This window comes from Dermacentor albipictus, chromosome 1, assembly GCF_038994185.2.
Source record: "Dermacentor albipictus isolate Rhodes 1998 colony chromosome 1, USDA_Dalb.pri_finalv2, whole genome shotgun sequence".
NCBI classification, from domain to species: domain Eukaryota; kingdom Metazoa; phylum Arthropoda; class Arachnida; order Ixodida; family Ixodidae; genus Dermacentor; species Dermacentor albipictus.
Window position 1 is genome coordinate 297,934,817 of NC_091821.1, and position 15,991 is coordinate 297,950,807.

Sequence of the window (15,991 nt, forward strand, 5' to 3'; positions counted from 1 at the left end):
GACCGCAGAATTTGTGTATTCGTAGACATCTGTTGAATATTGAAGGCCTCGAGCTGTCTAACATTGAACTCCAATTTTTACCAGCGAACTGTACCTCGCTCATTCAGCCCCTTGAGAGAGTAATTATTAACAGTGTGAAGCATAGGCACCGACTACGGGGGGCTCCAGGGCCCGAGCCCTCTCTGGAGGTATACGGAGGGGGGGGGGGGGGGGGTGCAGAGCCTCCGCCCTCGGCGATGCTGAAGGCTACCCCCCCTCCAAACCTAACGTGTCACTGCCATAGTTTTGTCACCTACATTATTTGACATCTCTTTTGACTTGCCTCGACCTTTTCACTTAAAATTTTATTGTGGCTAATAGCTTACTGCATCATTGTTAGCGCGCACGTGCACGGATTTTAATTAATACTCTGCTTTATTTCTGCAAATCTGGACCATAGGTGAACAAGCACATTAGAAATACCAGCAGTGGCTGCCTCATCTGTATTTTCTCACTTCAACATTGTTTTAAATTTCCACTGTAAACACCATGCACATAAATAATATATTTAACTATATAGACAGGACAAAGTTTATTACATTTTTGAAGAAAAGGAGGCAGCCAATTAGCAATTATTTCTAAAGGTATGGATAGCTTATGCCTAGAGAATGAATATGTTGCTGTATGTTCACTCGCTTCAAAATGCTTTGCGTGCTTTTTTGACCCTGCAAAAACCTGTAGACTTTAGTGAATCCTTCAGCAGAGTCTTTTATCAACAGTGTGTTAAATGAATGTGAATGATATGTGTCTCAGTATTGCTTGTCTTTCCAGTAAGCAAAACAAAGGACTCATTAAAAAACACTTCTAATAACTTACAACAGTAATTAGGGATAGAAACATTGTCACTTGCATGCACAGGTCATAAGTATATACAGCGTGTCCCAATTAACTATCATTCTCCAAGATTAAAAAAAAGAAAAACTATCAGTTACTCGAATAAAATCTAGTGCATATTGTTTCCAGTACACTGGTGTAGCTGCCAGTAATTTTTTGTTGCGAAGATTTAGTTAGGTAATTGTAATTATCTAACTCAAGACATACTATCATAATTATCGAAGTGTCAGTGAGGCATTTGTAGGCACAAGCAAGGGACATCTAACTGCAGTATTTTGAGCAACGTACTATTTTGTTAAGAATTTTTTCTGATTGATAAATAAACCCTGCGAAATGTGGTGAATACCACGTGACTGTGCTCCCACCCGCATCATAAAGCAGCGCCCTTGAACCGGCTCCTTCTGAGTTTGCTAGAACAGAATGAAGGCAATAAAGCAAAAATCACTGCCCAAGCACTTCGTACAGATAGTTAACCAGTGAAGTGGAAACGGGCGGCCCCGGTGTTTATCACTGGGTAATTCCGACGGTTCATTAAATGACGGCTTAGTAGGCTGCCGGATCCTCAGTACGCAGTTGATGCTTGCGCTCGCCTGCACGAGCTTGTTCTTGTGCCTGGGCTGCAGCATCAGGATGACGTAGACGACTTTCTTCACAGTTATGCTCGCGGCGTTGCTGATTGAAAGCTGCCTGCTCCTCAGGAGTACGTATGACACGGCTCCTACTCGTGTCAGAGCTGGAAAGAAGCTGCTGGGTGCCCGCTCGGCTGTGATGGAAAGCAACAACATCACTACTGGCGCAGCCAATCGCGCGCCTCTCTTTCGTTTCTTTTTTTCATGCATTCACATGGGTTGGCAGGGGGTAGTTTCGCCGTACAGGCGACAGACAGACGGACGAATCGGATAGCCATATAAAGCTTCGTTGTAAAACATCTTGATCGAGCCAGTGCCTTATCTGCTGCGCTTCGGCCGAATTAACACATCATGTTTGGAATTAGTTGCAAACAAGCTGTGATAGCTGTTCTCTTAGCGTAGGTGAAGTGCACAGATGGTGCTTTTCTTTTGCCGCAAAACCTATCACCACAAAAGCGAATTCACATCATGATTGTCATCATCATCATTAAGCCCACTGCAGGGCAAAGGCCTCTCCCATACTTCTCCAACTACCTCGGTCATGTACAAATTGTGGCCATGTCGTCCTTGCAAACTTCTAATCTCATCCGCCCACCTAACTTTCTGCCGCCCCCTGCTACGCTTCCCTTCCCTTGGAATCCAGTCCATAACCCTTAATGACCATCGATTATCTTCCTTCCTCATTACATGTCCTGCCCATGCCCATTTTTTCTTTTTCTTGATTTCAACTAAGATGTCATTAACTCGCGTTTGTTCCCTCACCCAATCTGCTCTTTTCTTATCCCTTAATGTTACACCCATCATTCTTCTTTCCATAGCTCGTTGCGTCGTCCTCAGTTTAAGTAGAACCCTTTTCGTAAGCCTCCAGGTTTCTGCCCCGAACGTGAGTACTGGTAAGACACAGCTGTTATATACTTTTCTCTTGAGGGATAATGGTAACCTGCTGTTCATGATCTGAGAATGTCTGCCAAAAGCACCCCAGCCCATTCTTATTCTTCTGATTATTTCAGTCTCATGATCCGGATTCGCGGTCACTACCTGCCCTAAGTAGATGTATTCCCTTACCACTTCCATTGCCTCGCTACCTATTGTAAACTGCTGTTCTCTTCCGAGACTGTTAAACATTACTTTAGTTTTCTGCAAATTAATTTTTTCACCCTCCCTTCTGCTTTGCCTGTCCAGGTCAGTGAGCATACATTGCAGTTGGTCCCCTGAGTTACTAAGCAAGCCAATATCATCAGCGAGTCACAAGTTACTAAGGTATTCTCCATTAACTCTTATCCCCAATTCTTCCCAATCCAGGTCTCTGAATACCTCCTGTAAACACACTGTGAATAACGTTGGATAGATCGTATCTCCCTGCCTGACGCCTTTCTTAATTGGGATTTTGTTGCTTTCTTTATGGAGGACTACAGTGGCTGTAGAGCCGCTATAGATATCTTTCAGTATTTTTACATTCGGGTCGTCTACACCCTGATTCCATAATGCCTCCATGACTGCTGAGGTTTCGACAGAATCAAACGCTTTCTCGTAATCAATGAAAGCTATATATAAGGGTTGGTTATATTCCGCACGTTTCTCTATCACCTGATTGATAGTGTGAATATGGTCTATTGTTGAGTGGCCTTTACGGAATCCCGCCTGGTCATTTGGTTGACAGAAGTCTAAGGTGTTCCTGATTCTACATATTTGCAATTACCTTAGTAAATACTTTGTACGCAACGGACAGCAAGCTGATCGGTCTATAATTTTTCAAGTCTTTAGCGTCCCCTTTCTTATGGATTAGGATTATGTTAGCGTTCTTCCAAGGTTCTGGTACGCATGAGGTCATGAGGCATTGCGTATACAGGGTGGCCAGTTTTTCTAGAACAGTCTGCCCACCATCCTTCAACAAATCTGCTGTTACCAGATCCTCCCCAGCTGCCTTCCCCCGTTGCATAGCTCCCAAAGTTTTCTTTACTTCTTCTGGCGTTACCTGTGGGATTTCAAATTCCTCTAGACTATTCTCTCTATCATTCGTCATGGGTGCCACTGGTACTGTATAAGTCTCTATAGAACTCCTCAGCCACTTGAACCATCTCATCCATATTTGTAATGATATTGCCGGCTTTGTCTCTTAACGCATACATCTGATTCTTGCCAATTCCTAGTTTCTTCTTCACTGCTTTTAGGCTTCCTCTGTTCCTGAGAGCATGTTCAATTCTATCGATATTATAGTTCCTTATGTCAGCTGTCTTACACTTGTTGATCAACTTCGAAAGTTCTGCCAGTTCTATTCTAGCTGTAGGGTTAGAGGCTTTCATACATTGGCGTTTCTTGATCAGATCTTTCCTCTCCTGCGATAGTTTGCTGGTATCCTGCCTAACGTAGTTACCACCGACTTCTATTGCACACTCCTTAATGATGCCCACAAGATTGTCATTCATTGCTTCAACACTAAGGTCCTCTTCCTGAGTTAAAGCCGAATACCTGTTCCGTAGCTTGATCTGGAATTCCTCTATTTTCCCTCTTACCACTAACTCATTGACCGGCTTCTTATGTACCAGTTTCTTCCGTTCCCTCCTCAGGTCTAGGCTGATTCGAGTTCTTACCATCCTATGGTCACTGCAGCGCACCTTGCTGAGCATGTCCACATCTTGTTGATGCCAGGGTTAGCGCAGAGTATGAAGTCTATTTCATTTCTAGTCTCGCTGTTCGGGCTCCTCCACGTCCACTTCTGGCTATCCCACTTGCGGAAGAAGGTATTCATTATCCGCATATTACTCTGTTCCGCAAACTCTACTAATAACTCTCCCCTGCTATTCCTAGTGCCTATGCCTACCTTGGCATTGAAGTCACCCATCATTACAGTGTGTTTTGTTTTGACTTTACCCATCACCGATTCCACGTCTTCATAGAAGCTTTTAACTTCCTGATCATCATGACTGGATGTAGGGGCGTAAGCCTGTACGACCTTCAATTTGGACCTCCTATTAAGTTTCACAAGAAGACCTGACACCCTCTCGTTAATGCTATAGAATTCCTGTATGTTACCAGTTATATTCTTATTAATCAGGAATCCGACTCCTAGTTCCCGTCTTTCCGCTAAGCCTCGGTAGCACAGGACGTGCCCGCTTTTTAGCACTGTATATGCTTCTTTTGGCCTCCTAACTTCACTGAGCTCTATTATATCCCATTTACTGCCCTCTAGTTCCTCCAATAGCACTGCTAGACTCACCTCACTAGATAATGTTCTAGCGTTAAACGTTGCCAGGTTCATATTCCTGTGGCGGCCCGTTCGGATTCACAACATCAATGCAAATGTTTGAAAGTGCATCTAAAAACCTCAGACAAATTGGCAGCTTCAAGAAACAGCGGCGTAGGACTCCATCCTTGAGTCCTAGCCTATGCAAGGATGTTCTAGCATTTAGGGCGTCAAACCCTCATGCTAACGTGAGGGGCACGGCCGCTCTGATACCAATTTGCAAGTCATCAGTTTGGAGGATTGTAAACGGCCACATTTCACTTGTACCACTTTAACCAGCACCAATCCTGCACCAAAAGCCAATGAGTCACCGGACTTCTTGAGCAACATCATGTTCACAGATGAAGCCAATTTTCACAGAAATGCCTGGGTAAATTTGCATAATGCACACTATTGGAGTGACTACAAAGCACACTGGGCAAAGCGAAATTGGCACCAGTACCAGTGGATAGTTCAATGTGGGGTGCGAGTTTATTCCAGTGCTATAATCTGTCCCATCTTCTTTGATCACACACTGACTGGACAGCAATACGAGGACAAAATCCTTGCAGGAGTGGTGGATGAGTTTCTCAGTGGACTCCCGCTGTTAGATCTTCCACTTATATGGTATCAGCAAGATGGAGCACCAGCAGACAGCAGCAGCCGAGCACGAAACTGGCTGGATGCTACTTTTCATGCGCAATAGATTGGAAAGCACGGGCCTGTAAATTGGCCAGCTAGCTCACCTGACCTCTCTCCACTCGATTTCTTTCTTTGGGGTTATATGGAATATCATGGTTACATGATCAAGACCGACATCAGATTAGCTCAAGACAATGATAACGGATGTCTGCTGTAGAATTCGAACGTCGGTCAGTAAGAAAGCCACTGAAGATGTGATAAAGCAGACTCAATACTGCGTAGCTGCAGAAGGAGATCTATTCAAACATGGCCTCTAGGCAGCAGCTGGTGTTCAACGGAGCTTACGAATTCATAGATAAGGGCACACTGAGATCTGAAGGTTTTTTTTTTTTTTGTTCAGACATTTCGATGCCAATTCGGCTCATTTAGAAGTGGCTATTTACTTTATTGAACCCATCAGTTTTACCTTTTTGAAACACGTGGGTCGCTTCCTGATCTGTTTATTTAGCTTTTATTTTATGGCACGAACCTGTTTTTGCAGCACGTATATATATACTTTCATGAAAACGAAAACCATCACTTTAATTTGACTTTGGTCCCGAAGGAAGTTTCTAGGGTTTCTGGCATGAAATATAACTGCGTGCTCACTCTTTCGATGTGGTATTGGTAAAGCCGGGATTTTGAAACATGCTATGCCTATTACATCGCTTTTCGTGTGGGGTCAGATTGGCGCTTCGGCCACGTTATCAAGTGGCTTTTATTATCAGTGGGATTAGTCGGCCTTGAGAGTCGAATAATAAGTGTGATGTAGAGAGGAAAGAATAGCTGCAGAGCATGCGAAACCTGCTGTTGGTGCTCCTTCTGTACCATTATGAAGCTGACACACTTTCTCTTTGGGTTTGCGACAGGCAATGCAGTTGCTTTCAATCAGCTTATTGAGGGCGCTGCTTTATGATGCGGGTTTGGGTGCAGTCACGTGGTATTTTTAATATTTAATTAGGTTTGTTTGTCAGCCAGGAAAAATTGCAATTAGTATGTTGCTGAAAATACAGCAGTTAGATGTCATTTGAGTGTGCCTACAAATGCCTCAATGACACTTTGGTAATTAGGATAGTACTTCTTGAAATAGACAATTAATTGCAATTATCAAATTAAATTTCAGGAACGAAAGAATTACTGGCGGCTATTCCAGTGGACTGGAAACACTATGCACTAGGTTTTCTTTGAGTAACACAACTGCTCTTTTTTTTTAAGTATTCGTGCATAATAGTTGGGGCACCCTGTATAACTCACTCAGTAACTGATGTGAGGCCAATTCGGGTTCACTTGAAATCAGACTCAACAGCAGTCATGCGCAGGAGCGCTTATACTTGGACTCACAGAAAAAAAAGAAAGGCAGAGAGAGGCTGCAGTTTCGTCGGAAAGGCAAAGCTCTATTAGTGATAACGAAGTATACAACAATTACACAAAGGAGGAGTACACCATGGAGACATGCCAGATTCTTGGTGGTGGGAGAGGACTCAGGCTATGAAATTGAACTGTCTCCTACTATGAGGTCTTGTAAATTTTCATATAAGGCCGTCACTTTAGTGAACAACTCTCCGAGGTCACACGAAGTTTCTTCATGCACAAGAAATTTTATATATATATATGTGTGTGTGTGGGGGGTTCGGAAAGCTGGTCCCCCCCAACCCTTGAAAAATGAAAACTCTCCGCCTGTGGTGCGAAGTGTTCCTACCGCTATAGACTAATCCAAAGGCTGCTTCTAAGCATTCGTCTTCAGCAGGAAACAAAGGTGGGCATTTTTCAAGCAGTTCACATGCTTGAAGCATCCTGGCAGGAAACAAGTGCAGACATTATTATGAACTGCTTCAGCAAGGCCCGGATCACAAGAGAGGTTCAGGCTGCAGAAACTGACCGAGGAGAGAAAAAGCTTTGAGACCCACCCAATCTTGCTGAAGCTTGGATTTCACTTCGCTCGAATGGAGCAGCCCTGGAAGACGTGCAGCTTTGCGATTTTTTCGTATGCGGATGACTGCGCTGTAACTACGGAACAGATCTTGGATGAGGCACTGGTGGAAAGTATCCAATACCATAGTGACAACGACGGATCTTTGGAGGTCGATTCACCATGTGCTTTGCCTTCCACGAAAAAAGTGCTGGGTGCCATTGATGTTTTGCACCACGTCGCGAGCTCACTAGACGATGATGGAACAGCGTTGTGGACCTTGATGTCTTATGAACGTTCAATGTTGCCGTCCCTCACGAACAAGCAACAGAGCAAAATAACAGTTTTTTGCTGCTAAATAACCGTGTTTTGGGTGAGTATCTTGTGGGGGTTCCACTCTGCGTGCGGCTAGGGCTGAAGGCAAGCTCCGGATCTAGCCCCACGCAGTCGCTTCGTGGTACTCCCAACCCGTAGCGCGAGAATCGCGGTAACGCCGGGTTCGAACGAATAAGGCAACCAGCGGTGTCAACGGTAATAACGTTTATTGCTATTAGCAATAGCGAACACTCGCAGAGGGACGTCCTCTCAGTAATAGTAGTTAATAGGCTTGCCTCGTTGTCTGGGTGGGTCAGACAAACGAGATCACTCACGGGATGCGGCAGGTGCTTTCGTCCAGGCAGTCTAGGTGTTGGCGTCCCAAGAGAGAGAGTCTCCCACGGTGGCGCGCTTTTATGCCTTTTTACCTTTCTGGGAGGGGAAGTCCTCCTCGCCCACCAGATACGTTTCCCTTTCCCGTGAGCCACATGGGGGGGAGAGGGGTACGCGCGTCACAAGAGCGATGGAGAAAGGGAAGGCACGTAGTGCCTCTCTCCCTTGTCTACGCCGGCTCGACTGGTCTGCCACGTGCGAACAGGACGCGGGTACGCGGGAGGAAATGGAGGCGAGTGCTCCCCACAATCTCCAGTTCCCCGTTTGCTTAATTTGTGCATTTCTTTTCCGGATTTTCATGCTAAAACTGCATATAACGAAAAAATCTGTGTAACAAAAATTTTAGAGCATTTGTCAATTTTGTTATATTCAGGTTTAATTGTAGTCAAAGCCTCAAGATTAACAATTCCATATGAGCTATTCACGAAAATGTCACTTTTGGCTCAGAGCACTCATGCTGTTGCTATTTTGCATAGATTCTGCGCTGCGCACCACCTAAGCACCTTATAGTAAGAATGATGTTTGCAAAACAGTTGCTGACGCCGAGAAAACTATCGACAAAAATGTAGCTCCATGTCTCCTCTAAAGCGCAATGTTTCTTGCTTTTCGTTTGTTTTTCACATTTCTTGCCATGGATTCCGCTAATGTCTTGCCGGAGGCTGACACCTGAACTATGTCAAAGCGCAGGCGCACACAAACGACACCGTCTGGAAAGTGCAAAGTGCAACCGTGTGACATCCCCACAAGTATGGAGGTTACATTTCACCATGCACCAGCTAGTACAGCCGTAGCAATGCGAAACAGGCGTGTGCAGAAAGAAGGGTGAAAGGAAGAAGAGATGCGCCTCCGCTGCTAGGCGACACTTTTCTGGGCGGAGCATGTGCTCACAAAATCTCATGCATCGTTGCCTCCACTAGCCCACTTTCTTTTTTTACTTGGGCGTCATCCCAGGTTTTCCAAACCCATGCGCCGTGATGGCCGCCCTCTGCACCTTGTCGTCTGCTAGCCTAGCCTTCCCAGTGACGAACGGCATGCGCATTATCAGCATGACATAACTTTGCCAACAGCAAAGTAGCGGGCAAGGCGTTTTTGAGAAAGGAAACGCAAGCAAGGCAGATGACGATTATTGTTGTGTGGCAGATATACACTCCAAAGGGTGTCAACTTTCTTTAGAGTGTACTGTTTTGGCTGCCGTGAAAGATACACAGAAATATAAGAACCCCCAGGCTTAGAAATATTAGTTCATAGTACTGAGGCATTGTTAACGTCACAAAAAAACTGAATAATCATTATTCTGAACAGTTCGGTGTACTGAAGTTCATAGTACTGAAATGTTTTTGCATTGAAACTAAGAATTCAGCAGGGGATTTCTGAAAAGTTTGTTATTGTAGTGTTTGTAGTAACGAGGTTTCACTGTAGTCATCATTTTCTCATGTTTGTGTGTCATGCTGCCAATTGCATGAGCTATGCCACGCTGCTTCGTGCCAGGCTGTAAGAGTGGCTACAACTCCGTACAATCTGTGGAAGATGAGAGACATTTTTTCAGGGCACCTCGCATGCTGAGCATTTTAAACAGTTTGAGCTCGCCATACAAATGCTGGAAGAAAAGCTTTCAAGCTTGTGTTCTGTCTGCAACCTCCACTTCATCAATGATGACATTTTCAAGGCCTTAGAATACAACATTTGTGGTGATACTTTGGTCATACCATACAACAAATGAACACTGAAAGAAGACACCATGTCTTGCCTGTTTCCAAATTGCCCAAGTTACCTCTCGAAACCCACACAGAAACGCGAAGCACCAGGTTACAGGCAATCACCAGCAAAACAAAAGTGGCGGAAAAAACAAGGTGAGTGTGTGAATGCTGCTGTCGGAGTTGCCTACAACGAAGCGAGCTTGTCTACAGATGAGAGCATGCCGGTGGAGAACATGTTTCACATGTTCAGTCGCACGATGAAAGGGGACAAACCACAAAAAACTCGAGGTTGGTCTCTTGGCATTGTTGATGCAACAGTCGTTTTGTACGAGCTTGGAATAAGAAAAAATATCCTGCTTGTAGAAATGTCTGTGGCATTGTCAGACAACCTTAATTAAATTGTCAGCACAGATAGTTGAATTGTGCCGTGCAGTGTGCACGTTAGGCCACTGAGTTGAAATATATGAAAGACTTCACATGGTTTGTGCTATAAGCTTAAGCTGTGTAAGGGTTGTCCTGCAAAGAAGTACCCCAAAATATTGTCAGTGGTGGCATCAAAGCATGGTGAAATGTGGAGGCGCAGCACATGCACATTATTGTGTGTTAATACTACATGTGCTCAGTGCCGGACTCTCAAGAAGCTTTTCTTGCATTGAATGAAACAGCAAAAGGATAGCGAGAAAAACCAGGCTGCTCGCTTGAGGTTGCTACATTTTAAAGCCATTTATGCAACCTCAAGGCTTGAAAACCTGAAGGAAAAAGTCCTTCTGATGAAGATAAAGCTTATTGCGATTACAGAAGAGACAATTCACAGCTCACTTCATATTCTTCTGGCCAGGCAGAAACTAGCTTTCAAGATGGCTTTCATGGCTGCGAAAGCAAAGTAAAAAAATCGGAGGCGATAAGATGACGAAAAGCTTGGGACATCTTTGTTACTGCACATCTCAAGCCCTAAGGCTTACCTTATTTACTCGAATCTAATGCGAACTTGTTTTCCAATAAAGCGGGTCCAAGAATTGGATGCGCGTTAGAATCGAGTATGACCCTAAATCTGCGTGACCATATCGCCATTGGCAATTCAAAATGGTCGCCTCGTACACGCTTCGAGCCTAGCTGCCGTAGCTTCCTTCGTGTGCTGCAGTACATGTGCTTAGGCAATGCTTCCTTTGGCTTAGATTAGTGCACCGTCCGTCTTCCCGTTTTGTGCGTTTGCTCTACCAGCATGGAAGTGCCGACTGCAAAGACATGCCGAGTTCATCACGATGCCACAATTAAAAGAAAAGCGATCACATATGCAGAGACGTACGGAAATCGTGCTGTGTCAAGGGCCTTTGGAGTTCCCAAAACTTGCATGGAGCAAACAGGACAGGCATTTCACACCGGCAGCTGCTGCATACGGCGTGGCCGTGCGGCCTTTATCTTGAAAGTGATCTGCGACGGAGAGAAGAGTCTAAGCATCTAGGCGCACCGCGCTGTGTTCTTGTCACTTAGTTCACGTTGGGGCGAGAGGCCGCATAAAAGTCAATTCCTTCGCTCCTGCTGCCGCACTTCCTCGCTCCAGTGTTTTGATAAAGAGTTTCTGCGGTCATTGAGTGAGACGTGTTCATGTTTGCTTGTGCATGCATGACACCATGTTTGTAAACTTAGCTTGTAAGCAAATGTTTAAAAGTTTATATGGCCGATAAAACTGCTATCCTTACTTTTCATATAGTTGTCTACTAATTTGCTCTCGTAATCGATGCTCCACCTTTTGGGCGAAATTGTGACTTTTTCTTTTATCACAACTTCAGTTCATTGGGAGTGAATCCTTGTATTTTGGAAATGAGAGGAAGTTGTATTTCTGTATGAAAGAATGAGATGTGCAGTGCTGTAAAGGACTATTCTTTCTTTTTTTAGGTCACGGTAAAAGAGTGCGCGTTGCAATCGAGGGCACGTTAGAATTGAGTAAATACAGTACACTTTAATGGCTGATTTGCAGCTGCTACCACTGCCATAAAAGGCGCGGCTTCGCTGAATAATAGCAGGAATACCATTCAAGTATGGATTCAACCAAGTTGCATTGTACAGCATCAGAAGCCATTTCAGCAACAAAAGTACCCTACAATGGCTAGGTGCATTGCTCCTTGACGAGATAAAGTTCAAGCAAGGTGTCTCCTTCAATAAGGCCTCATGCAAAATGGATGGCTCAATCAACTATGGTGAAGCCATGGCACCAAACGCAATTCATCTTGCTGACCATGCATTGATGCTGATGTTTGTGCCATTGTTTGAAGACAGGGTGCAGCCAATAGTTAGCTTTACTGCAAAAAGAACAGCTCCTGGAAAAGTTCTTGCAAAACTGGTAATAAGTGGCATCCTGGAACTGCATGAGAACAATGGCTCAGTGCTGACTGTGATCAGTGATAGGGCTGGCAACAACAGATCTATGTGGAGCCAGCTTGTTGTGTTAGGAAAAATGGATGCGACATGCCACTTCATTGAGCATCTCTGGGAATCGTCGCAGATTATCTCCTTCATTTGTGATGTTCCACATATTGTGAAGTGCATACTGTCACAGCCTAGCAGGAGATGGGAAAGCCGGTGTCGAGGACGTGTAAAAGCACTTTATCAGAGCAGTCAGCGTGGCGTTGTTGTCGTCTCTGTTTTTCTACTCGCGCGCTACTTCAGCCTCGTTTTCATCGCCTGGCACATACCCACAGCGACCATAGAGGATGTGGCATTTGCCCCTCCTTTGAAAAGAAGGCATCGTCCCGATGCAGGAACGTCCGAAGGCTGTGCACAGACAGTGCAAAGTTGAGGTCATGAGGAAATTTATGGCTTCATGCAAAGCACGTGCACAACCTCGGGCAGATGCTGCCAGCGTTTGGAGCAGTTATGGCTGTGGGGGACAACTTCATAATTCACATTGCTGATGCGGCGCAGTACTGTATACAGGCCGAAGTACCTTCGCAGGCGCTTCTCAGACAGCCCCCGCCGATGAATTGACTCCGGCTTCAGTTCGTCCCGACTGTTGGGAAAGTGTGCCCGCTATCTCCCTTATACAAGCGGTCGTTCGGGAGGAAATAGCAAGTTTGGGCATTCCATCTCTCTGCTCGGTCCGCCATACAAACACCTACCAGATTTCTCTGGCCGCTCGCTCCCAGACGCAAAGCTTTTTGCCACGCCGTCGCAACCCAGCTGACTGGCGCACAGCGGATGATAAACCCATCTATCTGCTTTAATTGTTCCGGTATTGGACACATCGCCCGTCATTGCCGTAACCATTGGTCGTCGCCTCCTCGGTGGTCGTCTCCGAGTCACTACCGCCAAGTACCAGAGAATCGTACTTTCTCGCCCTATACGCCGTCTAGGAACATCAACGCCGACAGTGCTCCACCAAGATCCAGCCGCTCCCCGTCTCCGCAAGGTCGTAGGTCCCGTTCGCCTCTTGTTCACCGCTCTTCGTCCCCTTCTGCAACCGGTTGCTTCGCTTCGGGAAACTAGGCGGTGCAACTCCCGGAGGTGATGCTGCAACTCCGACCCGGCCCACAAATCCTCTGTTGACCCTGCCTACCTGTGGAAACCTGCTGGACATTGAAGTTGATGGCGTCCCTGTTAGATCTCTCGTTGACACAGGAGCGCAGCTTTCAGTAATGAGCGCTGCTCTCTGTCGAAGGCTCAAAAAGGTTCTGACACCCGCCGTACCGTGCACTGTGCGAGTCGCCGATGGGAGTACTTCACCTGTCCTTGGAATGTGCACAGCACATGTGACCATTGGGGGCCATTATACCGTTGTTCTATTTATCGTCCTTGAACACTGTCCACACAACCTAATTCTCGGCCTCGACTTCCTTTCGAAACACTCTGCCCAAATTGACTGCTGCGCAGGTGTTGTACAGTTGGATCTCCCGCTTCCTGCCGACGCAACAACTTGTGTTTCATACCGCTTATGTTCTGCTGAGTTTGCAAGGCTGTCTCCACAAGCGGCTACAAATGTCCTCCTGACGTCCTGTCCTCCCGTACCTGATGGCGAATACGTCGTGTCACCGCTTACTGACGTGGTTTTGTCGCGCAATATTGCCCTACCGAGCACCTTAATCCGGATCTGCGAAAACTGCGCTCGCGTGCCCATCCTCAATTTTGGATTTTCGTCGCATGTGCTGCCACACGGTATCGCCATAGCGCATATCACTCCTTTGGGAAAATGCGAGATTTCTTCTTTGACATCTGAATCCTTCGTCAGTACCAACGGACATTTGTCACCCACTCCTCCGTACTTGACGCCTGCGGACGATGTTTCTAAGATGATCACCCCTGACCTTCCTTCCGAACAAACAACAGCTCTTCGTCAGCTCCTTTCATCTTTTCGGGACATCTTTGATTTGGACGACCGTCCCCTTGGCCAGACATCTGTTGTCACGCATCGCATCAACACCGGTGATGCCAGCCCCATTCATAGGCGGCCATATCGCGTCTCCGCAACAGAAAGGGCCATCATACAGAAAGAAGTAGACAGGATGATGGACAAGGACATCATTGAACCTTCCAGTAGCCCGTGGGCATCACCGGTTGTCTTAGTAAAGAAAAAAGACAACTCGTGGCGCTTCTGCGTTGACTACCGTCACCTCAAAAGGATAACAAAGAAGGATGTGTATCCCCTGCCGCGCATTGATGATGCTCTTGACTGCCTTCACGGATCCCAATACTTTTCATCAAGTGACCTCCGCTCCGGCTATTGGCAGATTAGCGTCGATGAGATGGACCGCGAGAAAACAGCCTTCATCACTCCGGACGGTCCATACCAATTTAAAGTCATGCCATTTGGATTATGCAATGCGCCAGCTACATTCGAGCGCATGATGGACTCTCTCTTGCGCGGCTGGTCTACATGCCTCTGTTACCTCGACGATGTGCTTGTGTTTTCGCCGAACTTTGAGAACCACCTGCGGCGCCTCACAACCATACTCTCCGTGTGTTTCGCAGGGCTGGCCTTCAGCTAAACTCCTCCACGTGCCATTTCGGTCGCCGTGAAATTAACATGCTCGGCCATCTCGTAAACGCCGCCGGAATCCAACCTGATCCACAGAAAGTTCACGCCGTGCGAAATTTTCCTGTATATTCTTCAACAAACGGTGTCCGTAGTTTCCTGGGCTTATGCTCTTATTTCCGGCGATTTGTGAGAAATTTTGCCGACATCGCTCACCCTCTCACTGACCTTCTTAAGAAAGACGTCTCTTTCTCTTGGGGACTTTTGCAGGAGAAAGCCTTTTCTACCCTGATTGAGCGGCTTACAACTTCCCCAATTCTGTCACATTTTGACCCTTCTGCACCCACTGAAGTACGAACTGACGCGAGTGGTCATGGCATCGGCGCTGTCCTCGCTCAGCGTCAACAGGGCCAAGACCGTGTCATCGCTTACGCTAGCCGCCTTCTTTCCACACCCGAGCGAAATTACTCCACTACCGAGAGAGAATGTCTCGCGCTCGTATGGGCGGTCGCAAAATTCCGGCCGTACCTTTTCGGTCGGAGCTTCTGCGTCGTAACCGATCATCACGCCCTCTGCTGGCTCTCCTCTTTGAAGGACCCAACTGGACGACTTGCACGTTGGGCATTACGTCTACAGGAATATACATTTTCTATTATGTATAAGTCAGGGCGCCTGCATAAAGACGCTGACTGCCTGTCCCGCAATCCCGTGGATCATCCGGACGATACCGATGCAGACTCAGACATCAGTGTTCTATCCATCTCCGACTTCCTCCATATTGGCGACGTGCAGCGCAAAGATCCTGTTATTCGAACACTTATGGAACGCCTAAGCTCCTCGCCCAATGACCCGTCCCTCCGCATGTTCACCTTGCGCGATGGAACTTTATACCGTCGTAGCATTCGTCCTGACAGCCCGGAGCTCCTCCTAGTCGTTCCCAAGCACCTTCGACTAGCCGAGCTCCAGCAACTTCATGACGCTCCTACTGCTGGACATCTGGGCATCACTCGTACATACGACCGCCTGCGGCGCCGCTTCTTCTGGCCCGGCATTTATCGCTCTGTGCGCCGTTATGTCACTTCTTGCGACCTGTGTCAGCGCCGGAAGACGCCTGCTATGCCTCCCGCTGGTTTGCTTCAACCAATTGATATCCCCACAGAGCCTTTCTTTCGTGTGGGCCTAGACCTCCTGGGCCCTTTTCCAATTTCTATCAAAGCCAACAAATGGATTGCTGTAGCAACCGATTATGCCACGAGATATGCCATCGCGCGAGCGCTACCAACCAACTGCGCTACAGATGTCGCC

At 46.6% G+C, this 15,991-nt stretch overlaps 1 protein-coding gene and 1 pseudogene across 3 annotated transcripts in view; both read left to right on the forward strand.

The window, feature by feature from the left end:
• The window catches only part of LOC139054469 (golgin-45), a 117,760-nt gene that overhangs the window by 36,356 nt on the left and 65,413 nt on the right, over positions 1–15,991 (forward strand). The window lies entirely within an intron of this gene.
• LOC139054972 (uncharacterized) lies at positions 9,490–12,517 on the forward strand (annotated as a pseudogene).